Consider the following 23536-nt stretch of genomic DNA (forward strand, 5'->3'; position numbering starts at 1 on the left):
TATTCCACCTGGGACAGCCCGGACGTCGATGAGGAAGAGGACTGATACTCCCCTTCCCCCCACTCTCCCTTCTTGTGTGTTGTCTTTCAATAAAGCTTCGGGCCTGTGATTTCCCCCTTTCCTATCCCCTCCTACCCACTCCCCTATCCCATCACTTGTCTGTAATGCTTTGTTGTTTGGCGTTAGTGAATGCAAGAATGTTAGTGTAGCATGTGGTGTAATGTATAGCATAGGCTAGCCTGTACTGTGTATTATACTGTCATGTTATGTTTGACGACTGTTATTATTTATTATTTACTGCTTCATGGCTTGCGCTGCGTCGCAGTAATGTTTGTATGATGACGATTGATTGTCAATAAAGCAATTTTCAATCAAAAAATCTGTTCTTATCAGTTTAATATCTGATACGTCCCCTATCTGGGGACCATATATTAAATGGATTTTTAGAACAGGGAGATGGAAATAGAGCTTGCTCTGTCCACTCCACGCATTGACCTGGTATTGCAGTATTTCCAGGACCGGTGCACCCTTCCCTTATGTGTTGACTAAAATCAGATTCCAAAAGTGTTTTTTCTCTTTGCCATTGTTTCTGTCTTTCTGAAGGGATCTCCCCTTTTAATCCCATTATTTCAACACCTGTTGGACAATGCATTTGTACAGTCATGTGTGATAATGAGCTCATTTATTAAATGCAATTAATGAATACATTGCCACCTCTTGTTGTGTGTGTGTGTGTGTGTGTCTTCTGTGTTTCTGTGTTTCCGGCATTTCACATTGGAACAGCTCATTCACCTTCCTTGTCTTCTCTCCGCCCTCCCTCCCTCCCTCCTAGGTAAGTTAAAGAGCTGCACCTGAGCCAGCCACTGATTGATGCAGCACCACAGTCAAATAGTGGAGTGGAGTGGAGTAGGGGAACAGCAAACAGCCATTAAAGCAGCCAGCCAGCCAGCCGCCTACCCGCCACAATGGACCTACCTGTGTACACTAGGTGGATGTGATGGAATGTACTGTCGTCCCTACATTTCAAGAAGAAGTAAGAATTGCAGTTGCAACAAACCCTTGCTTGCCTACAAAGAGAGCAGCAATTTGGATTTGTTACTATGTTACCTGGAAGAATAACAAACTGTGCAAGGATGGAGGTTGTAGGAGCAAAGAGAAGTTGTCTGTAAAGTTGGTGGATGCCTATTTTCCATTTTGCAGTCCCTTGTCTCCCTCTTGTGGCCTCCTGGAGGCAAATAAATGTGCAAAAAAAAGACAGCCTGGCGGCCGGCTGTTGCAGTGTTGCCCTCTCAGGCAACACTGAGTGACTGACTGAGCCTCACAGTCTTATATAAAGTTCAGACGGAACTTTGCACGTGTCATAGTGGAGCCCTCAGGATTCCAGAGCCAGCTTTCTGACATCATAATGGGGCCTGCCTCAGAGATAAAAGCCTGGGCCCAGGCAGTGTTGTTCAGTGCTGCTCAGCAGGCAGCACAGGACTGGATTAAAGCTGATACAAGGTGTGAAGGAACAAGGGGTGGCTGTGGGCATGCACTTGCTGCCGCTGCCAGTGTTTATCTGCATGGCAGGAGGGCATTTGGGCGTTGCCAGGAAGGCGTTTTTATGTAGATTCCTCCTCTTTCAGCACTGCATTGTGGTGCAAGCAAAAGAAGCAAATCCTGTCTGGCTTCCTCTCCGGCCTTTATTCACCTCCCGCTTAGTAGCTGTAAATGTGTGTGAGCCTGCAGGGCCCCATGGAATTGCCTAGGAGTAGGCTGAATCGCTGCAAGGGGTGAACAGCAGTATGGGACAGGCTCGGGCAAGGCAAGGGCCGCTCGGGTTATCGCTTCTCGGCCTTTTGGCTAAGATCAAGTGTAGTATCTGTTCTTATCAGTTTAATATCTGATACGTCCCCTATCTGGGGACCATATATTAAATGGATTTTTAGAACAGGGAGATGGAAATAGAGCTTGCTCTGTCCACTCCACGCATTGACCTGGTATTGCAGTATTTCCAGGACCGGTGCACCCTTCCCTTATGTGTTGACTAAAATCAGATTCCAAAAGTGTTTTTTCTCTTTGCCATTGTTTCTGTCTTTCTGAAGGGATCTCCCCTTTTAATCCCATTATTTCAACACCTGTTGGACAATGCATTTGTACAGTCATGTGTGATAATGAGCTCATTTATTAAATGCAATTAATGAATACATTGCCACCTCTTGTTGTGTGTGTGTGTGTGTGTGTCTTCTGTGTTTCTGTGTTTCCGGCATTTCACATTGGAACAGCTCATTCACCTTCCTTGTCTTCTCTCCGCCCTCCCTCCCTCCCTCCTAGGTAAGTTAAAGAGCTGCACCTGAGCCAGCCACTGATTGATGCAGCACCACAGTCAAATAGTGGAGTGGAGTGGAGTAGGGGAACAGCAAACAGCCATTAAAGCAGCCAGCCGCCTACCCGCCACAATGGACCTACCTGTGTACACTAGGTGGATGTGATGGAATGTACTGTCGTCCCTACATTTCAAGAAGAAGTAAGAATTGCAGTTGCAACAAACCCTTGCTTGCCTACAAAGAGAGCAGCAATTTGGATTTGTTACTATGTTACCTGGAAGAATAACAAACTGTGCAAGGATGGAGGTTGTAGGAGCAAAGAGAAGTTGTCTGTAAAGTTGGTGGATGCCTATTTTCCATTTTGCAGTCCCTTGTCTCCCTCTTGTGGCCTCCTGGAGGCAAATAAATGTGCAAAAAAAAGACAGCCTGGCGGCCGGCTGTTGCAGTGTTGCCCTCTCAGGCAACACTGAGTGACTGACTGAGCCTCACAGTCTTATATAAAGTTCAGACGGAACTTTGCACGTGTCATAGTGGAGCCCTCAGGATTCCAGAGCCAGCTTTCTGACATCATAATGGGGCCTGCCTCAGAGATAAAAGCCTGGGCCCAGGCAGTGTTGTTCAGTGCTGCTCAGCAGGCAGCACAGGACTGGATTAAAGCTGATACAAGGTGTGAAGGAACAAGGGGTGGCTGTGGGCATGCACTTGCTGCCGCTGCCAGTGTTTATCTGCATGGCAGGAGGGCATTTGGGCGTTGCCAGGAAGGCGTTTTTATGTAGATTCCTCCTCTTTCAGCACTGCATTGTGGTGCAAGCAAAAGAAGCAAATCCTGTCTGGCTTCCTCTCCGGCCTTTATTCACCTCCCGCTTAGTAGCTGTAAATGTGTGTGAGCCTGCAGGGCCCCATGGAATTGCCTAGGAGTAGGCTGAATCGCTGCAAGGGGTGAACAGCAGTATGGGACAGGCTCGGGCAAGGCAAGGGCCGCTCGGGTTATCGCTTCTCGGCCTTTTGGCTAAGATCAAGTGTAGTACTTTAGGGTATTGCCTTGTTTCTTGGTCAGGAGGTGCCCTGGTACCCTTTTCCTTGGCCTGGGGGGATCGTTTCTCTTAGGAGAGACTTCACCCCTCTGCTGCTATTGGGGAGGAGGATTAGTCCAGGGCAACGGGGAGCGATCACCTGCCTGGTACTCCGGTACTGAAGGTATTTCTTTGGAGATTGCTGGAATTCTTTTGGAGCAGGATGGAGGAAATTCCCGAACATATGCGAACCAGGAATGCGGTCCGGTTTTTCGTGGAGGAATCTGAGAGGCAAAGGAAGGATTTGGAGTACATCACGAAGGTCCTTTTGTTGGATTTCTTTCAGCTGGAGAGATCGTGCATTTTGGCGGTGATGGACTATCCGAGGAGAGGGTGCTTTGACGTTACCTTCGCCACAGAAGAAATTTATGCTGTCTTTTTAGAACGCTTGAAGGAAGGTAAAAGGGACCCAAGACTTGTGGGTGTGAAGGTAACACCACATTTTGCGCCAAACAAAAAGTTGGTGGTCGTAAAAATGTTTTCGCCTTACGTGGATGAAGAGGACATTAAGTTATTTCTCAATAAGTTTTGTGAGGAGGTGGTGGGGAAGGGGAAAGTGTTTAACCCTTTTGGATTTTGGACTGGGAAGTGGAAATTTCTTTGTAAATTTGTGAGAATTGGTGAATCTAGAAACCTATTGTTTCCTCCAGCGCGGTTCAAGATTGGAAGTGCATGTGGAAATTTATTTTTTCCTGGAATGGATATGTTTTGTTTGAATTGTAAAGAGTATGGTCATGAGAGAGAAACCTGTGAGAGAGTAATGTGTACAAAATGTCTGCAAGAGGGACATAAGTATAATGAATGTCAGAAAGGGAAAGTATGTAATATGTGTGGAGAGGAGGGGCACATATTCAAATCATGCCCAAAGAAAAGCAAACGTGAGGTACAAGAGGAAAATAAGAAGATAGTCAAAAGAAAGGAAGCGGAAGTTAGTTTGGAAGAAGGCAAGCTTCAGAAATTGGAAGGAAGTGGGCAAAGTGATGAGAAAAAAAGGAAAAAAGCAGAGAGAAAGAAAAAAAGTGTCATTTCAGAAGAGGAAAGAGCAGAAAGAGACAGGTTACTGGAAGAAGTAGAGCAGTTACGTAGTAGAATTAATTTTGAAAAAATGCGGAGGAGGGTGCGGCTCTGTGTAAGAGAAAATTTACCAGGGTTTCTTGAAAGGTATGGTGTGCCAACGTGGTTAACGTGCATTGTAAACTGTGAATGGGATGGTAATGATTTGCAGGAACATCTAGTGGATATGTTAGGAACTATTGCTGTTAAAAAAGGAATGTTTTTTTGATTTCTTAAGAAAAAAAGGAAAGAGGAAAACAAAAATTAATTGTACGTTTTCAGTTTTCATTGTGATGATCTAAGTCTTTTTTATTTTGAATTTTATGATTTTTAAGACGTGATCTGAATGGAAATCTGTTCTTATCAGTTTAATATCTGATACGTCCCCTATCTGGGGACCATATATTAAATGGATTTTTAGAACAGGGAGATGGAAATAGAGCTTGCTCTGTCCACTCCACGCATTGACCTGGTATTGCAGTATTTCCAGGACCGGTGCACCCTTCCCTTATGTGTTGACTAAAATCAGATTCCAAAAGTGTTTTTTCTCTTTGCCATTGTTTCTGTCTTTCTGAAGGGATCTCCCCTTTTAATCCCATTATTTCAACACCTGTTGGACAATGCATTTGTACAGTCATGTGTGATAATGAGCTCATTTATTAAATGCAATTAATGAATACATTGCCACCTCTTGTTGTGTGTGTGTGTGTGTGTGTCTTCTGTGTTTCTGTGTTTCCGGCATTTCACATTGGAACAGCTCATTCACCTTCCTTGTCTTCTCTCCGCCCTCCCTCCCTCCCTCCTAGGTAAGTTAAAGAGCTGCACCTGAGCCAGCCACTGATTGATGCAGCACCACAGTCAAATAGTGGAGTGGAGTGGAGTAGGGGAACAGCAAACAGCCATTAAAGCAGCCAGCCGCCTACCCGCCACAATGGACCTACCTGTGTACACTAGGTGGATGTGATGGAATGTACTGTCGTCCCTACATTTCAAGAAGAAGTAAGAATTGCAGTTGCAACAAACCCTTGCTTGCCTACAAAGAGAGCAGCAATTTGGATTTGTTACTATGTTACCTGGAAGAATAACAAACTGTGCAAGGATGGAGGTTGTAGGAGCAAAGAGAAGTTGTCTGTAAAGTTGGTGGATGCCTATTTTCCATTTTGCAGTCCCTTGTCTCCCTCTTGTGGCCTCCTGGAGGCAAATAAATGTGCAAAAAAAAGACAGCCTGGCGGCCGGCTGTTGCAGTGTTGCCCTCTCAGGCAACACTGAGTGACTGACTGAGCCTCACAGTCTTATATAAAGTTCAGACGGAACTTTGCACGTGTCATAGTGGAGCCCTCAGGATTCCAGAGCCAGCTTTCTGACATCATAATGGGGCCTGCCTCAGAGATAAAAGCCTGGGCCCAGGCAGTGTTGTTCAGTGCTGCTCAGCAGGCAGCACAGGACTGGATTAAAGCTGATACAAGGTGTGAAGGAACAAGGGGTGGCTGTGGGCATGCACTTGCTGCCGCTGCCAGTGTTTATCTGCATGGCAGGAGGGCATTTGGGCGTTGCCAGGAAGGCGTTTTTATGTAGATTCCTCCTCTTTCAGCACTGCATTGTGGTGCAAGCAAAAGAAGCAAATCCTGTCTGGCTTCCTCTCCGGCCTTTATTCACCTCCCGCTTAGTAGCTGTAAATGTGTGTGAGCCTGCAGGGCCCCATGGAATTGCCTAGGAGTAGGCTGAATCGCTGCAAGGGGTGAACAGCAGTATGGGACAGGCTCGGGCAAGGCAAGGGCCGCTCGGGTTATCGCTTCTCGGCCTTTTGGCTAAGATCAAGTGTAGTATCTGTTCTTATCAGTCCTTGTAAGGATAGATAGCTCGGAGAACCACTGGGGGCTATAAACACTAGCTAAGCGATCCAAGAGCGTTCCAGACGAAGCCGGCGACGAACTGCGGAGAAGAACCAGCGAAGACGACGATCCAGAAGGGAGAAGCCGCCATCGGGGAAGAAGCTCCGGGAGATCGCTGCCGGGAAGAAGAAGGAGAACTGCGACAGAGACCTTCGGAGAAGAGCCGCTGCTGAAGGGGATCTTTGAAGAAGCTCGGCCGCAGAAGAAGCTCGACGAGGAACCGCTGCGGAAGAAATTTCGTGGAAGAACCTCGGCCAGCAAGGAGAAGATTTGCATAGCTCCGCCCCCCTTCGGGAAAGAGCTATCGAAGATCCTCCCCAAGCGACAGGAACAGCTGGAAGAAGCCATGGCCTCAACCAGCAACCCTGCCACCCAGAAGAAGAAGGCTGATGGACCAGGTGAGCCGGCCCAGGCCAGGACATCTCCTCCTGAAGCCTCCTCAAGCCAACAGGCCACCAGGAAGCCGAACCAGGCTGCTCCAACCCTGGAGCCCTGGATGAAGCAGACGGTGGCCCTGAAGCTGAAGGAGGTGGACGGGAGAGTGCCGGACATGACGGAAGAAGTGTTCTGCCAGAAGATGCTCCTGGACCAGGGCTTCGCTAAGCCGGAGACCATCAGCATCCAGGCCTTCATGACCGGGATGTTCTTCGTGACCTTCGCTTCGATCAACATCTGCAGAAGGTACTGGGAGATGGTGAAAGCGGCGAGGCCTGAATCCCCTTTCTCTCGCTTTGTGGGCAACTGCCCTGTCCAAAGAGAGGAAAGGCGGGTGACGGTCTCAATGCGGAACCCACACACCCCCGGCAAAGACATCACCACGCTCCTGAAGCGGTTCTGCACAGTGGTGAGGGAACCCACCCACATCCTGAACGGACTCGGCTTCTGGACTGGCAAGTGGTCGGTAATCGTCCGACTGAACAAGGATTCCAGCGCGGAAGACGGCCTCCAACACCTGCCCCAGTCATTCTCGCTGGGCAACTCCTACGGCCTCATCTACTACCCGGACATGCCGCAGATCTGCAGGAGATGCAGCAAGAAGGGTCATTCGGTGAAGGACTGCAAGGAGGACGCCTGCAAGAACTGCCGGGTAACAGGACACGAGACCAAAGACTGCCCGAAACGGACAATGTGCAACCTCTGCGGACAAGCAGCCCACTCCTACAAGGACTGCCCGAAGAGGGATCGATCCTGGGCAACTGTAGCGGCGAAAGCTCCGGCCAGAGGGAACCCCGCCCCAGCCAGAGCTCCAGCGGCGCAGAAGACCGGGAATAAGAAGGATGGTAAGAAGACGACAGTCCCTCCCCCCCGTCTCCCGGCCCTCCCTCGCCCTACCCTTCCCACCCTCCCTCGCCCGGCCCTCCCCACCCCCCCGTCCCCAACCCCTGTCACCCCCACTGAGGCTCTCACCTTCTCCTACCCACCCATCTCAGTGGTCCTGTCACCTGCACCTCTCCCAACCCAGCCTCCCTTCTCCCCAGCTCCAGCAGCACTAACATCTTCCCCTCCAGCTGCTGGAGTCCTCTCCCTGGAGGATTTTCCCCCTCTTGTCTCCTCAGGTGCCATCCAGAGGAAGAGAAAGGTGAGGGACAGCCCAGCTGCTGAGTCCTCAAAGCGACAAGTCGTGGAAATCTGCGAAGATTCCCTTGCGCAGCAGGAGGAAATGGAGCAGATGGTGGAGGAACTCGTGTCTGAACCTGAGGTCATCGACTTCACAACAGACATCCAGGTGGCTACAATCCTGGAACAATTTTTGTCAGAGGGCCTGCTGGATCTTTCGGACCCGCCAGGAGAGGAGGATCCGCCCGACCGGACTGGTAACTAAGGTGTATCGTTTGCACTAACCTTCTTTATTCTCCCCCATGGCTGCTAAACTTAACATCTTTAGCCTCAATGTGAGGAGTGTTAGAGATAGGACTAGATGTCAGATGGTGCTAACTTTTCTTTCCAAGCAGTCGAGTGATGTATTTATGCTGCAGGAATGTACTCTCCCCTCTTCCAGGTCATACCATCATCTGGCCAGGCAGTGGACCCATGGCCCGTCCTACTGGTCTGGTGGGGGCGACTGTAAGTCTGCAGGGGTTGCCATCCTGATTAGGGGAAGCGTATTTACTGTTGACTCTGTCCAGGAGCTCGCCTGCGGCCGCTTGTTGGTCGTAGACGGTTCCTGGGCAGGAGAGCCGATTAGGCTCATCAACGTGTACGCTCCCCCTATGAAGGCTGAGCGCCTGGAACTATTCCAGACCCTGCGGACCCAGCTCGCCACCACTAGGGCAGTGGTGATGGCCGGGGACTTCAACTGCCCCATCGAAGAGGATGGACGAAGTTCCGGCACTTCAATCAAACTGGATGTCAGTTCCAAACTGCTTATCGAGATGGTAACCGAAGCATCCTTGCAGGACGTTGTGGGCTCCATGGGGATTGGCTCTGTGAACTATTCATGGAGCCGACCCGATGGCTCACTTCGTTCTCGGATTGACTTTGTGTTCACCTCCCGGGCAGTCAAGCAGCATGGGCACTCCATGGTCCCCTGCTTCTTCTCTGACCACAGGGCCATTCTCTTCCAGGGTGCCATCGGCCACGGTTTTCCTCCCGGCCCTGGCTCCTGGAAGCTGAATTGTGCCCTGCTGGAAAGAGAGGAGGTACTGGCGGAACTTAGAGACGCCTATATTGTTTGGAGGAATGATAAAGTTTTCTTTGACAAAACCTGTGACTGGTGGGAATATGTTAAAGTTGAATTTCGTTGTTTCTTTCAGGCAAAAAGTCGTCAACAGGCGTGTGAGAGGAAGAGAGACTTCAGAGAGATGCAGCGTCAGCTGCGATCCCTGCAAGACCTCCTTCAATGCGGCTGGGACGTCAGGAAGGAGCTGGAGGAAGCCAAAAAGGGCCTGAAAAGGCACTTTGAGGAGGAATCCAAGCGAATTGTCTTTCGTTCCAAGGTGGAGAACCTGGAGAAGGGTGAGAAATGTAACTCGTTCTTTTTCAGGAAACTCCATGCCGGCCACACGCCCCTGAAGGAACTTCGAGATGAGACCGGAAACATGCATTCTGGGAAGAAGGAGGTGATGGGAGTCGTCACAGACTACTACCGAAGCCTCTACTCCCGGAAAACCACTGACCCCGAAGCCGCCGATAAATTCCTGTCAGGTATCACTAATCATCTTGATCCTGCAGGTACGGAGGCTATGGATGTACCCCTGACGGTGGAGGAACTGCTCTCTGCCGCTAAATCCTTCAGACCCGGCAGGACCCCGGGCAGTGATGGTCTCCCAGCAGAGCTCTATGTAGCGCTGGGGGACTTGATCAGTCCGGACCTGCTGGAGCTCTATGAGGAGATGGTGGTGGAGGGTAGAATGCCACCGTCCTTGAGAGAAGGCATGATCACGATCTTGTATAAGCGGAAGGGGGAGAGATGTGACCTGAAAAACTGGCGTCCCATCTCTCTCCTGAACGTGGACTACAAGATCCTCGCCAAAGTATTGGCCAACAGACTGAAGGTTGTCATCGGACAGATCATCGGATCGGACCAAACCTGCGGCATTCCTGGCCGTAGGGTGGCCGACAGTCTTGCCCTGGTGAGGGACACGGTGCATTACATGCAAAGCCGCCGTACACACGCGGCCCTGGTCAGTCTGGATCAGGAGAAGGCTTTCGACCGGGTCTCTCACGAATTCATGGGTAAGGCTCTGCGTAGGCTGCGGCTTGGCAGGTTGTTCTGTTTGTATGTTAACCTGATGTATTGCGACATTTACAGCTCGGTGCTGGTGAACGGCTGGAAGACTGACCCCTTTCCTGTATCGTCGGGGGTTAGACAAGGCTGTCCTCTTTCACCTCTCCTTTTTGTTTGTGTTATAGAGCTCTTCGCAGAGGCTATCCGGCAGAATGGAGAGATCAGAGGGATCACCGCACCAGGTCCAGGACACTTCGAGGTCAAATGCTCGCTGTACATGGACGACGTGACCGTCTTCTGCGCTGACCAGAGTTCGGTGACTGCACTCGTCCAGACCTGTGAGGAGTTCGGACGCGCTTCAGGGGCAAAAGTCAACTGCGGGAAGTCGGAAGCCATGCTCTTCGGAAAGTGGTACCTGCCTTCTCCTGCCTCCTTCCCGTTTACTATCAAGCCGGACTTCATCAAAATTCTGGGAGTCTGGTTCGGTAAGGAAGGTGCAGCCCTAAAGTCGTGGGAAGAACGCTTGGCCAAAGTCAACCAAAGGATCGGACTGTGGAGCCTCAGACAACTCACTATTGAGGGCAAAGCAATGGTCCTGCGTAACGAAGTCTTGCCTGTGCTACAATACACTGCACAGGCATGGCCCCCTCTTGCCACCGTCTCGAGGGCCATTACCAGGACTGTGTTTCGCTTCATCTGGGGCTCGAAAATGGACAGAGTAAAGCGGACTGTTATGTACAAGGAGCCCCGCAAAGGTGGGAAGGGTATACCCGACATTCCCACTCTGCTGCGGATCGCTTTTGTATGTGACTGTGTTCGTAGGACTCTGAGGACAGCAAACGGCTCTGCGGGCAAGGCCATGTCCCGCTACTTCCTCCTTCCCCTCTGGCGAGGTTTTGGCTGGGACAAGTGGGACAGCTCCTTCCCTTACAACTGGCACGCTCCCTGGTTCTACGGAGATGTCGTCCGGTTCGTGAGGGAGCATCAACTGGAGGGTCTTAAGCCCGACTTGTGGAAACCTAAGACGATCCACAAGCACATCAGAGCAAAGGACTCACTGGAGTCTGTTCCAGGGCTTCATGCCGACACGTTGGAGACTGTTTGGACTAACGTGTCATCTGGCAGGTTGACCAACGGGCACAAGGACATTTCATGGATGGCCATCCAGGGAGGACTGCCTCTTAGGTCATTCATGCATGCCCGCAACCTGTGCAAGACCCGGTACTGCCCCAGGTGCCCCTTCACGGAGGAAACATCTTTGCACATTTTCTGGCAGTGCCCCTTTGCACAGGGTCTGTTGAAAGCCTTGGAACATGAACTCAAGGACTCAGTACCCAGGAACAGACTGTCGTACCGCTCGGTACTTTATGGACTATTTCCTGGGAATACCACGGATGGAGCAATCCAGGAAGCCTGGCGCCTTATGAACTGCTTTAAGGACGCTATATGGTTTGCCAGGAACCGTCTGATTTTGCGGAGAGAGAGTGTGTCCGTCCAGGACTGCCGCAGGCTGATCCACAGCCTGCTCAGAGACTATTCCACCTGGGACAGCCCGGACGTCGATGAGGAAGAGGACTGATACTCCCCTTCCCCCCACTCTCCCTTCTTGTGTGTTGTCTTTCAATAAAGCTTCGGGCCTGTGATTTCCCCCTTCCCTATCCCCTCCTACCCACTCCCCTATCCCATCACTTGTCTGTAATGCTTTGTTGTTTGGCTTTAGTGAATGCAAGAATGTTAGTGTAGCATGTGGTGTAATGTATAGCATAGGCTAGCCTGTACTGTGTATTATACTGTCATGTTATGTTTGACGACTGTTATTATTTATTATTTGCTGCTTCATGGCTCGCGCTGCGTCGCAGTAATGTTTGTATGATGACGATTGATTGTCAATAAAGCATTTTTCAATCAAAAAATCTGTTCTTATCAGTTTAATATCTGATACGTCCCCTATCTGGGGACCATATATTAAATGGATTTTTAGAACAGGGAGATGGAAATAGAGCTTGCTCTGTCCACTCCACGCATTGACCTGGTATTGCAGTATTTCCAGGACCGGTGCACCCTTCCCTTATGTGTTGACTAAAATCAGATTCCAAAAGTGTTTTTTCTCTTTGCCATTGTTTCTGTCTTTCTGAAGGGATCTCCCCTTTTAATCCCATTATTTCAACACCTGTTGGACAATGCATTTGTACAGTCATGTGTGATAATGAGCTCATTTATTAAATGCAATTAATGAATACATTGCCACCTCTTGTTGTGTGTGTGTGTGTGTGTGTCTTCTGTGTTTCTGTGTTTCCGGCATTTCACATTGGAACAGCTCATTCACCTTCCTTGTCTTCTCTCCGCCCTCCCTCCCTCCCTCCTAGGTAAGTTAAAGAGCTGCACCTGAGCCAGCCACTGATTGATGCAGCACCACAGTCAAATAGTGGAGTGGAGTGGAGTAGGGGAACAGCAAACAGCCATTAAAGCAGCCAGCCGCCTACCCGCCACAATGGACCTACCTGTGTACACTAGGTGGATGTGATGGAATGTACTGTCGTCCCTACATTTCAAGAAGAAGTAAGAATTGCAGTTGCAACAAACCCTTGCTTGCCTACAAAGAGAGCAGCAATTTGGATTTGTTACTATGTTACCTGGAAGAATAACAAACTGTGCAAGGATGGAGGTTGTAGGAGCAAAGAGAAGTTGTCTGTAAAGTTGGTGGATGCCTATTTTCCATTTTGCAGTCCCTTGTCTCCCTCTTGTGGCCTCCTGGAGGCAAATAAATGTGCAAAAAAAAGACAGCCTGGCGGCCGGCTGTTGCAGTGTTGCCCTCTCAGGCAACACTGAGTGACTGACTGAGCCTCACAGTCTTATATAAAGTTCAGACGGAACTTTGCACGTGTCATAGTGGAGCCCTCAGGATTCCAGAGCCAGCTTTCTGACATCATAATGGGGCCTGCCTCAGAGATAAAAGCCTGGGCCCAGGCAGTGTTGTTCAGTGCTGCTCAGCAGGCAGCACAGGACTGGATTAAAGCTGATACAAGGTGTGAAGGAACAAGGGGTGGCTGTGGGCATGCACTTGCTGCCGCTGCCAGTGTTTATCTGCATGGCAGGAGGGCATTTGGGCGTTGCCAGGAAGGCGTTTTTATGTAGATTCCTCCTCTTTCAGCACTGCATTGTGGTGCAAGCAAAAGAAGCAAATCCTGTCTGGCTTCCTCTCCGGCCTTTATTCACCTCCCGCTTAGTAGCTGTAAATGTGTGTGAGCCTGCAGGGCCCCATGGAATTGCCTAGGAGTAGGCTGAATCGCTGCAAGGGGTGAACAGCAGTATGGGACAGGCTCGGGCAAGGCAAGGGCCGCTCGGGTTATCGCTTCTCGGCCTTTTGGCTAAGATCAAGTGTAGTATCTGTTCTTATCAGTTTAATATCTGATACGTCCCCTATCTGGGGACCATATATTAAATGGATTTTTAGAACAGGGAGATGGAAATAGAGCTTGCTCTGTCCACTCCACGCATTGACCTGGTATTGCAGTATTTCCAGGACCGGTGCACCCTTCCCTTATGTGTTGACTAAAATCAGATTCCAAAAGTGTTTTTTCTCTTTGCCATTGTTTCTGTCTTTCTGAAGGGATCTCCCCTTTTAATCCCATTATTTCAACACCTGTTGGACAATGCATTTGTACAGTCATGTGTGATAATGAGCTCATTTATTAAATGCAATTAATGAATACATTGCCACCTCTTGTTGTGTGTGTGTGTGTGTGTGTCTTCTGTGTTTCTGTGTTTCCGGCATTTCACATTGGAACAGCTCATTCACCTTCCTTGTCTTCTCTCCGCCCTCCCTCCCTCCCTCCTAGGTAAGTTAAAGAGCTGCACCTGAGCCAGCCACTGATTGATGCAGCACCACAGTCAAATAGTGGAGTGGAGTGGAGTAGGGGAACAGCAAACAGCCATTAAAGCAGCCAGCCGCCTACCCGCCACAATGGACCTACCTGTGTACACTAGGTGGATGTGATGGAATGTACTGTCGTCCCTACATTTCAAGAAGAAGTAAGAATTGCAGTTGCAACAAACCCTTGCTTGCCTACAAAGAGAGCAGCAATTTGGATTTGTTACTATGTTACCTGGAAGAATAACAAACTGTGCAAGGATGGAGGTTGTAGGAGCAAAGAGAAGTTGTCTGTAAAGTTGGTGGATGCCTATTTTCCATTTTGCAGTCCCTTGTCTCCCTCTTGTGGCCTCCTGGAGGCAAATAAATGTGCAAAAAAAAGACAGCCTGGCGGCCGGCTGTTGCAGTGTTGCCCTCTCAGGCAACACTGAGTGACTGACTGAGCCTCACAGTCTTATATAAAGTTCAGACGGAACTTTGCACGTGTCATAGTGGAGCCCTCAGGATTCCAGAGCCAGCTTTCTGACATCATAATGGGGCCTGCCTCAGAGATAAAAGCCTGGGCCCAGGCAGTGTTGTTCAGTGCTGCTCAGCAGGCAGCACAGGACTGGATTAAAGCTGATACAAGGTGTGAAGGAACAAGGGGTGGCTGTGGGCATGCACTTGCTGCCGCTGCCAGTGTTTATCTGCATGGCAGGAGGGCATTTGGGCGTTGCCAGGAAGGCGTTTTTATGTAGATTCCTCCTCTTTCAGCACTGCATTGTGGTGCAAGCAAAAGAAGCAAATCCTGTCTGGCTTCCTCTCCGGCCTTTATTCACCTCCCGCTTAGTAGCTGTAAATGTGTGTGAGCCTGCAGGGCCCCATGGAATTGCCTAGGAGTAGGCTGAATCGCTGCAAGGGGTGAACAGCAGTATGGGACAGGCTCGGGCAAGGCAAGGGCCGCTCGGGTTATCGCTTCTCGGCCTTTTGGCTAAGATCAAGTGTAGTATCTGTTCTTATCAGTTTAATATCTGATACGTCCCCTATCTGGGGACCATATATTAAATGGATTTTTAGAACAGGGAGATGGAAATAGAGCTTGCTCTGTCCACTCCACGCATTGACCTGGTATTGCAGTATTTCCAGGACCGGTGCACCCTTCCCTTATGTGTTGACTAAAATCAGATTCCAAAAGTGTTTTTTCTCTTTGCCATTGTTTCTGTCTTTCTGAAGGGATCTCCCCTTTTAATCCCATTATTTCAACACCTGTTGGACAATGCATTTGTACAGTCATGTGTGATAATGAGCTCATTTATTAAATGCAATTAATGAATACATTGCCACCTCTTGTTGTGTGTGTGTGTGTGTGTGTCTTCTGTGTTTCTGTGTTTCCGGCATTTCACATTGGAACAGCTCATTCACCTTCCTTGTCTTCTCTCCGCCCTCCCTCCCTCCCTCCTAGGTAAGTTAAAGAGCTGCACCTGAGCCAGCCACTGATTGATGCAGCACCACAGTCAAATAGTGGAGTGGAGTGGAGTAGGGGAACAGCAAACAGCCATTAAAGCAGCCAGCCGCCTACCCGCCACAATGGACCTACCTGTGTACACTAGGTGGATGTGATGGAATGTACTGTCGTCCCTACATTTCAAGAAGAAGTAAGAATTGCAGTTGCAACAAACCCTTGCTTGCCTACAAAGAGAGCAGCAATTTGGATTTGTTACTATGTTACCTGGAAGAATAACAAACTGTGCAAGGATGGAGGTTGTAGGAGCAAAGAGAAGTTGTCTGTAAAGTTGGTGGATGCCTATTTTCCATTTTGCAGTCCCTTGTCTCCCTCTTGTGGCCTCCTGGAGGCAAATAAATGTGCAAAAAAAAGACAGCCTGGCGGCCGGCTGTTGCAGTGTTGCCCTCTCAGGCAACACTGAGTGACTGACTGAGCCTCACAGTCTTATATAAAGTTCAGACGGAACTTTGCACGTGTCATAGTGGAGCCCTCAGGATTCCAGAGCCAGCTTTCTGACATCATAATGGGGCCTGCCTCAGAGATAAAAGCCTGGGCCCAGGCAGTGTTGTTCAGTGCTGCTCAGCAGGCAGCACAGGACTGGATTAAAGCTGATACAAGGTGTGAAGGAACAAGGGGTGGCTGTGGGCATGCACTTGCTGCCGCTGCCAGTGTTTATCTGCATGGCAGGAGGGCATTTGGGCGTTGCCAGGAAGGCGTTTTTATGTAGATTCCTCCTCTTTCAGCACTGCATTGTGGTGCAAGCAAAAGAAGCAAATCCTGTCTGGCTTCCTCTCCGGCCTTTATTCACCTCCCGCTTAGTAGCTGTAAATGTGTGTGAGCCTGCAGGGCCCCATGGAATTGCCTAGGAGTAGGCTGAATCGCTGCAAGGGGTGAACAGCAGTATGGGACAGGCTCGGGCAAGGCAAGGGCCGCTCGGGTTATCGCTTCTCGGCCTTTTGGCTAAGATCAAGTGTAGTACCTGCTCAAGCTGAGGTTAGTAATCATCCCTGCCGGTGGTACGTGGGCCATCGTAGGGGGATGACAGAACGCCGAGGTGAGGGCAGGGAACCACAACGGTCATCGCCCTGGTGTACGCATTTGGTTTAAAGGTACCATTTGTAGGTGACCAGGCGACCGCCGGATCGAGGTCATTAGGCCGGGTAGTTTGGAAGCCCGAGTTGCTATGTGCCCCAGGGCTGGTGACCCTGGGGTGCCCTAACTCACTGGGGGTGGGATCCCACTGAGTGAAGGCACACTTGCACGCACTCTCTTTCACGCTATATGAGCACACACCTTTATTCTCCCGGCCTTCTGGCTGGGAGATGAGGAATTTTTTTATACCTGGCGGATGTCCAGGCTGTATCACAGCGCACATCCACTTATTTAATTTTGTTTTTCACTGTGTGTTTGTCACGTTTGTCACAAGGATTTTGGGATGCGGTGCCCTTTTGGGACCCTCCTGAGGTCTAGGGGGAAAATGTGTGGCCTTCTGGTTCCTTTTTCCCCTGCAACCCGGCCTCCCTTCTTCGGAGGGGAGGTGCAACTAGGATGCAGGCTCCTAGGTGGACACTGGGGTGGCAGCCCAGGTAGAAGCCTAGGAGTGTGTTTGGGTCTCCCTAAGCTTCGGCGAGGGGGGACCATCGATCCTTGATCCTCTAGGCCTATGGTTTGGAGGGTCAGGGAATGGTTATGCGGGGCCTCTCTCTTTTAAGAGAAGGGCTGCGATAGACCGCATCCTTGTGCACTTTTTGTGTGGCACCTCTGCACTTTTTATGCACTTGGGTGATAGAAAGCACGACTCGGGCTTTCAAAAAAAAAAAAAAAAAAAAAAATCTGTTCTTATCAGTTTAATATCTGATACGTCCCCTATCTGGGGACCATATATTAAATGGATTTTTAGAACAGGGAGATGGAAATAGAGCTTGCTCTGTCCACTCCACGCATTGACCTGGTATTGCAGTATTTCCAGGACCGGTGCACCCTTCCCTTATGTGTTGACTAAAATCAGATTCCAAAAGTGTTTTTTCTCTTTGCCATTGTTTCTGTCTTTCTGAAGGGATCTCCCCTTTTAATCCCATTATTTCAACACCTGTTGGACAATGCATTTGTACAGTCATGTGTGATAATGAGCTCATTTATTAAATGCAATTAATGAATACATTGCCACCTCTTGTTGTGTGTGTGTGTGTGTGTGTCTTCTGTGTTTCTGTGTTTCCGGCATTTCACATTGGAACAGCTCATTCACCTTCCTTGTCTTCTCTCCGCCCTCCCTCCCTCCCTCCTAGGTAAGTTAAAGAGCTGCACCTGAGCCAGCCACTGATTGATGCAGCACCACAGTCAAATAGTGGAGTGGAGTGGAGTAGGGGAACAGCAAACAGCCATTAAAGCAGCCAGCCGCCTACCCGCCACAATGGACCTACCTGTGTACACTAGGTGGATGTGATGGAATGTACTGTCGTCCCTACATTTCAAGAAGAAGTAAGAATTGCAGTTGCAACAAACCCTTGCTTGCCTACAAAGAGAGCAGCAATTTGGATTTGTTACTATGTTACCTGGAAGAATAACAAACTGTGCAAGGATGGAGGTTGTAGGAGCAAAGAGAAGTTGTCTGTAAAGTTGGTGGATGCCTATTTTCCATTTTGCAGTCCCTTGTCTCCCTCTTGTGGCCTCCTGGAGGCAAATAAATGTGCAAAAAAAAGACAGCCTGGCGGCCGGCTGTTGCAGTGTTGCCCTCTCAGGCAACACTGAGTGACTGACTGAGCCTCACAGTCTTATATAAAGTTCAGACGGAACTTTGCACGTGTCATAGTGGAGCCCTCAGGATTCCAGAGCCAGCTTTCTGACATCATAATGGGGCCTGCCTCAGAGATAAAAGCCTGGGCCCAGGCAGTGTTGTTCAGTGCTGCTCAGCAGGCAGCACAGGACTGGATTAAAGCTGATACAAGGTGTGAAGGAACAAGGGGTGGCTGTGGGCATGCACTTGCTGCCGCTGCCAGTGTTTATCTGCATGGCAGGAGGGCATTTGGGCGTTGCCAGGAAGGCGTTTTTATGTAGATTCCTCCTCTTTCAGCACTGCATTGTGGTGCAAGCAAAAGAAGCAAATCCTGTCTGGCTTCCTCTCCGGCCTTTATTCACCTCCCGCTTAGTAGCTGTAAATGTGTGTGAGCCTGCAGGGCCCCATGGAATTGCCTAGGAGTAGGCTGAATCGCTGCAAGGGGTGAACAGCAGTATGGGACAGGCTCGGGCAAGGCAAGGGCCGCTCGGGTTATCGCTTCTCGGCCTTTTGGCAAGATCAGGTGTAGTATTTCTGTATCTGGTTTTGTTGGGAGGTGTCCGGGGTACCCTGCTCCTTGGCCTTGGGGGATCGTCTCTTTTCACAGAGAGACTTCACCCCCTTGCTGCTATTTGGGGAGTGGGCTTAGCCCCCGGACAACGAGTTGCGATCGCGCCTTACCCAAGAGGTCAACCGGCCTTGAGGCGTTTTTCTAAGAGCGTTCCGAGGGCGTTTATCGGGCTTCGTAGGTGTCTGGGGTACCCTAATCCTTGGCCTTGGGGGAGGGTTCCACTTAATTGTGGAATCTGAGCCCTTGCTGCTATAAGGGACAGGCTTAGCCCCCAGGCACTGAAAATGCCATATACATTTGGATTTGCATCCGGGGACACCCGGTTGCGCCAGTCCGTCCGCATCGAGGTGGAAGAAGGCCATCGCCAGCGGAAGAACCTTCGCTTCATTGTGGAGGTGATTCTGCTGGACTTCCTGGGGCTCAAGCGGGCGGACATCCTGTGTCTCAACGACCAGGAAAGCCGCGGTCGGTACACCGTATCCTTTACGGCCGCGGCATGTTGCGACAACATGCACAAAAGATTGTCTGATGCGGACCAGAGTGAGGAGCGGCTAAATGGACTGAACTTTTTATTCCTCTACGGGGAGGAAGAAGTCCCGCTCGTGATGTGCATGTTCAGTCCATTTGTCTCAGAGTGTGACATTGAAACCTTCCTCAGTCGTTACTGCAGGGAGGTCCGCTTCTCACATAAAATCTTGAACACCCAGAGCTTCTGGAATGGCAAAAGAAAATATTGGGTGAAGTTCCGCCAGGATCCCAATGGCATTGGAGGCTTACATCACCCACCCCAGAACTTTGCCATTGGGAAGAATCGAGGATTCCTATTTTACCCCCAGATGCCAATAGCCTGCCGGAACTGCTTGAGATATGGCCACACCAGAGAACATTGTGACCGGCCCCATGTGGTGCAGTGTAACAGGTGTGGCCAGGTTGGACACGTAGCGGCAAAATGCAGTTCCGAGGTGTTGTGCAATCTGTGCGGCATGACTGGGCATGCTTTTAAAGATTGCCCCCGCAGAGCGAAATCTGGGCCACCCAGACCAGGGCCAGAGCGGCAGTTTGCAACATGTGCAGACGCCGCTGGTAATGCCCCAAAACGAGCATTGACGACTGAGGGGTCCAGGCCAAAGTCCTTCACAGCTCCATCGGGGGGCCCACCGATGTCAGCCTCGAGGGACGGCCATAGGGATTCCACCGGGTCCAGGCAGAGCAGGAGGAATTCTGACTCTGCTGGACATAAGTTGACCGGCACCTCTGCAAACAGGTCCTCTGCTCCGCCTGCAGTGGACCCTGTTGAGGCAGTGGTTAGCGACAGGCGTCGTGGCTCCGTAGGTTCTGCAGTAGGACCTGACGCCTGTCCCAAGAGTGTGGGCATGGAGCGGAGACACTCTGTGTCAGACGAGGGCTCCATTAAGAAAACCCTAAAATATGCTGGATTGGAGCCTCGTTTTGACCATTTCCGGTCAACGGGGGGGTCGGAGCAAAGTTCCTCCACTGCGGTTGTGGAGGGGCTTGCGATGAAGGCTCCCCGTAAGCAGGCAAAGGTTGCCAAGAGTGATGGGACCTCACAGGCCCCTGTGCAGCTGCCCAGGAAGGACATCAGCGATATCTTCAGCCAGGGGCCAGAGATGGGTGAGAGCGACTTCGAGGAGATGGATAGGAGCCATTCTGCAAAGAGACAGCGAGAGGAAGAGGAGTCCGGAGTTCGGAGGAAAGCTGCCTATCGGAGTTCGGATGAGAGCAGTGTGGGGGTTGGAGCCGCCCACGTATCTGGCTCTGACCCTACCAACATCCAAGATTTATTGACCCCTCAAAAAGGGGGTCCAGACTCGCAGCTGATCTCCGAATACGACTCTTCTGGTTCGGACCCTGACCTCAACTAAGACTATGTTGGTTCCTATCAAAGTCGCCTCACTAAATGTGAGGTCCCTAAAGAGCCCTGTCCGCAGGACTGCTTTATTTTCATTTTTAGAGACTGTGGACTTTGACCTTTGCCTGCTTCAAGAATGTGGAATCCCTAATGACTTGGAATATCAAGATTTAAAGATGGACTGGAAACTAGGCCCCTCAGTCTGGTCTGGTGGAAATGACTGTCGCTCTGCGGGGGTTGGATTGCTCTGCCGAGGTCGTTTTATCTCCATCCAAACAGTGACTGAAATCATGCCCGGCAGAGCTATTTTAATACATTTGCTTTTTAATGGAATTTTAATTCGTGTTTTAAACGTTTATGCCCCTCCTACCAAACAGGAGAGGGCAGAACTATTAGAGATTTTACCATTGTTTTGTGTTGGGTCTACCCCCCTGCTGGTGGGTGGTGATTTTAACTGTGTGCGAGATGGAGAACACCGGCAGGGTGGGGATTTTAATCGAAAAATTGACCGTACTTCTTACCTGCTCAAGAATTTTATTGGTGATTTTAAATTGAAAGATTGCTGGAGGGAACTCTTGCCTGCGGACCCAGGCCCCACCTGGTCCAATGGAAGAGTGAGCTCCAGAATTGATTTTATTTTCACTTCTAATAGTTTTATTCCCAAAAAATGTTTGCTTTTAACAAATATTTTATCTGATCACAAGCTCCTTTCAGTGCACCTGGAGCTAGAGGGAGAGCAAAAAGCTTGTAGGGGTCCCTGGAGACTAAACACCACACTCCTGGAGGACCCCATCATTAAAGAGGAGTTTGTGCGGACCTACCAGTGTTGGCAGTCCCATAGAGCGCCCAGTCAGCCTATGCTACACTGGTGGGAGGGCATTAAACCCAAAATCAGAGCTTTTTTTATTCGAGCAGGTAAGAAGAAAGCAAAAGAGAAAAAACAATGGTTTTATGTTCTTAATAAACGTTTACATGTACTTTTCAAATTGAAGGAGATTGGTATGGATGTTGATGATGATATCTTAAATCTTAAAGCTGAAATAAAACATGCCATAGAAGAGAAAGGGAAACAAATAATTTTTAATTCACATGTAAAGCACCTCGAGGATGGCGAGAAGTGTTCCCGGTTCTTCTTCAAAAAGGTAATGGATAAACGAGATGTCATTTTAAACCTTGAAGGAGAAACCACTATGGTCGGCATTTTAAATTCTGCTTTTAATTTCTACCAATCTCTTTTTAACAAGAAAAATATTGATCCTTCCTTTTTAGAACATGTTCTTAATTCCCTTGATGCCAAGCTAGATATTTTAGACCAGGAAGTTTTATCCCGTAATATTACCTTGGAGGAACTTTTATTTGCTTTTAAAAGTTTTTCTAATGGGAAAGCTCCTGGGGAAGATGGTCTGCCCATCGAATTTTATCATGCTTTTTGGGAAATTTTAAAGAATGACATGTTTTTATTGTATAAGGAAGTTTTTATTACTGAAGAGCTGCCCCCTTCCTGGAGGAGGGGGATTGTGTCCTTAATTTTTAAAAAAGGTGAGAGGGACCAGTTAAAAAACTGGCGCCCTATTACTCTTTTAAACGTTGATTGTAAAATTTTAGCTAAACTAATAACAATCCGTTTTAAACCTTTTATTCATAAATTAATCCATCCAAACCAGGTATGTGGGGTACCTGGGAGGTCAATTACTGAGTCCCTGAATATTTTACGTGACATCATTTGGTATTTTAAAGAAAGGGGTCAAAGCCTTGCTATTTTATCCTTAGATTTCGAGAAGGCTTTTGACCGGGTCTCCCATGAATATCTTTTTATGGTTCTTAAAAAGATGGCTGTTCCTGAAATTATTTTAACACGTATTAAGCTTTTATATCGATCCTGTTTTAGCCAAATTTCTATCAACGGATTTTTAACTAAAGGTGTTCCTCTTTTATCAGGGGTGAAACAGGGGTGCCCGTTGTCTCCGCTCCTTTTTATTTGTGCCATAGAACCTCTGTTCACCCTAATAAGAGATGATAAAGTCATCAGAGGCGTGCCCATACCTGGAGGAAGGGGGAACCAGGTAAAAATCCTAGGCTATATGGATGACGCCACCGTCCTATGCCCAGACGCCGCTTCTATGAGACGGGCATTGAGGAACACCGGCTTTTTTTGTGAAGCCTCTGGTTTTAAATTAAACGTTGATAAGTGTGACTGTTTTTATACTGGTGTATGGGATTCCTCTGTGACACCAGGAGTTAACATGCAGCAGGATCAGATAAAAATTTTAGGAATTGTTTTTAATCAAGAAAACGATGGGAGACCCAATTGGGATTCAGTAATTGCCAAAATGGAAAAAAAGGTTTTAATGTGGAATTTGAGAAATCTCACCATGGAGGGAAAAGTTTTAATAATTAAATCTGTTTTATTACCCATAATGCTTTATGTAGCTATGGTTTTCCCTCCAACAATTTTATATATTAAAAAAGTGACCAGGATCTGTTTTATGTTTTTATGGGGTTCCAAAATGGAAAAACTAAAACGTGATTTTATGTACAGATGTAAGGACAATGGCGGGAGAGATGTTCCTAACCTTTTTAACTTCTTTTACATTAAATACTTTTGCTTCTGTTTTAAAATGTATAATTCTGATGGTATTTTTAGCTACTTTTTAAAGTACGCTACGGGCATGATTTTTAAACGATGGTTTCGTGTCCCTTTGAATTCTCCTGTGCTTCTGTGTCCCCCAAAACAATATGCGGTGCTCGAAAAAACTGTCAGGCTCCTAGGTCTCCAAGAATTGGAGCCTGACATATTGGGGGACCAGAAAAAAGTGTCACTCTCCTGTAGGCGGCAGGAGGATACACTGGCAGTTTCAAATTTCTCACAGGCAAGGTCCAAGGTGGTGTGGCGGAACGTTTTCGGGAAATTTATGGCAAATGTGCACAAGGACCTTGCCTGGGCAATCGTTCACCAGTGCCTCCCTACTCGTGAATT

At 48.9% G+C, this 23536-nt stretch overlaps 6 non-coding genes and 4 pseudogenes across 6 annotated transcripts; all 10 read left to right on the forward strand.

The window, feature by feature from the left end:
• The first annotated feature begins 344 nt into the window (after window positions 1-344).
• LOC142720122 (U2 spliceosomal RNA) lies at window positions 345-532 on the forward strand. The gene has a single exon (XR_012872955.1). It is a non-coding gene; the product is annotated as a U2 spliceosomal RNA (small nuclear RNA).
• Window positions 533-1822: 1290 nt separating this feature from the next.
• Window positions 1823-2013, forward strand: LOC142720133 (U2 spliceosomal RNA). The gene has a single exon (XR_012872965.1). It is a non-coding gene; the product is annotated as a U2 spliceosomal RNA (small nuclear RNA).
• Window positions 2014-3295: 1282 nt separating this feature from the next.
• Window positions 3296-3406, forward strand: LOC142720150 (U2 spliceosomal RNA; annotated as a pseudogene).
• Window positions 3407-4750: 1344 nt separating this feature from the next.
• On the forward strand, window positions 4751-4938 carry LOC142720128 (U2 spliceosomal RNA). The gene has a single exon (XR_012872962.1). It is a non-coding gene; the product is annotated as a U2 spliceosomal RNA (small nuclear RNA).
• Window positions 4939-6220: 1282 nt separating this feature from the next.
• On the forward strand, window positions 6221-6322 carry LOC142720143 (U2 spliceosomal RNA; annotated as a pseudogene).
• A 5560-nt stretch (window positions 6323-11882) lies between these two features.
• LOC142720116 (U2 spliceosomal RNA) lies at window positions 11883-12057 on the forward strand (annotated as a pseudogene).
• A 1282-nt stretch (window positions 12058-13339) lies between these two features.
• Window positions 13340-13530, forward strand: LOC142720145 (U2 spliceosomal RNA). Its single transcript, XR_012872969.1, has one exon. It is a non-coding gene; the product is annotated as a U2 spliceosomal RNA (small nuclear RNA).
• A 1282-nt stretch (window positions 13531-14812) lies between these two features.
• On the forward strand, window positions 14813-15003 carry LOC142720157 (U2 spliceosomal RNA). The gene has a single exon (XR_012872971.1). It is a non-coding gene; the product is annotated as a U2 spliceosomal RNA (small nuclear RNA).
• A 1282-nt stretch (window positions 15004-16285) lies between these two features.
• On the forward strand, window positions 16286-16355 carry LOC142720155 (U2 spliceosomal RNA; annotated as a pseudogene).
• Window positions 16356-17143: 788 nt separating this feature from the next.
• Window positions 17144-17330, forward strand: LOC142720142 (U2 spliceosomal RNA). Its single transcript, XR_012872968.1, has one exon. It is a non-coding gene; the product is annotated as a U2 spliceosomal RNA (small nuclear RNA).
• Window positions 17331-23536: the final 6206 nt, after the last annotated feature.

The sequence above is a fragment of the Rhinoderma darwinii genome, unplaced genomic scaffold, assembly GCF_050947455.1.
Source record: "Rhinoderma darwinii isolate aRhiDar2 unplaced genomic scaffold, aRhiDar2.hap1 Scaffold_491, whole genome shotgun sequence".
NCBI lineage: Eukaryota > Metazoa > Chordata > Amphibia > Anura > Rhinodermatidae > Rhinoderma > Rhinoderma darwinii.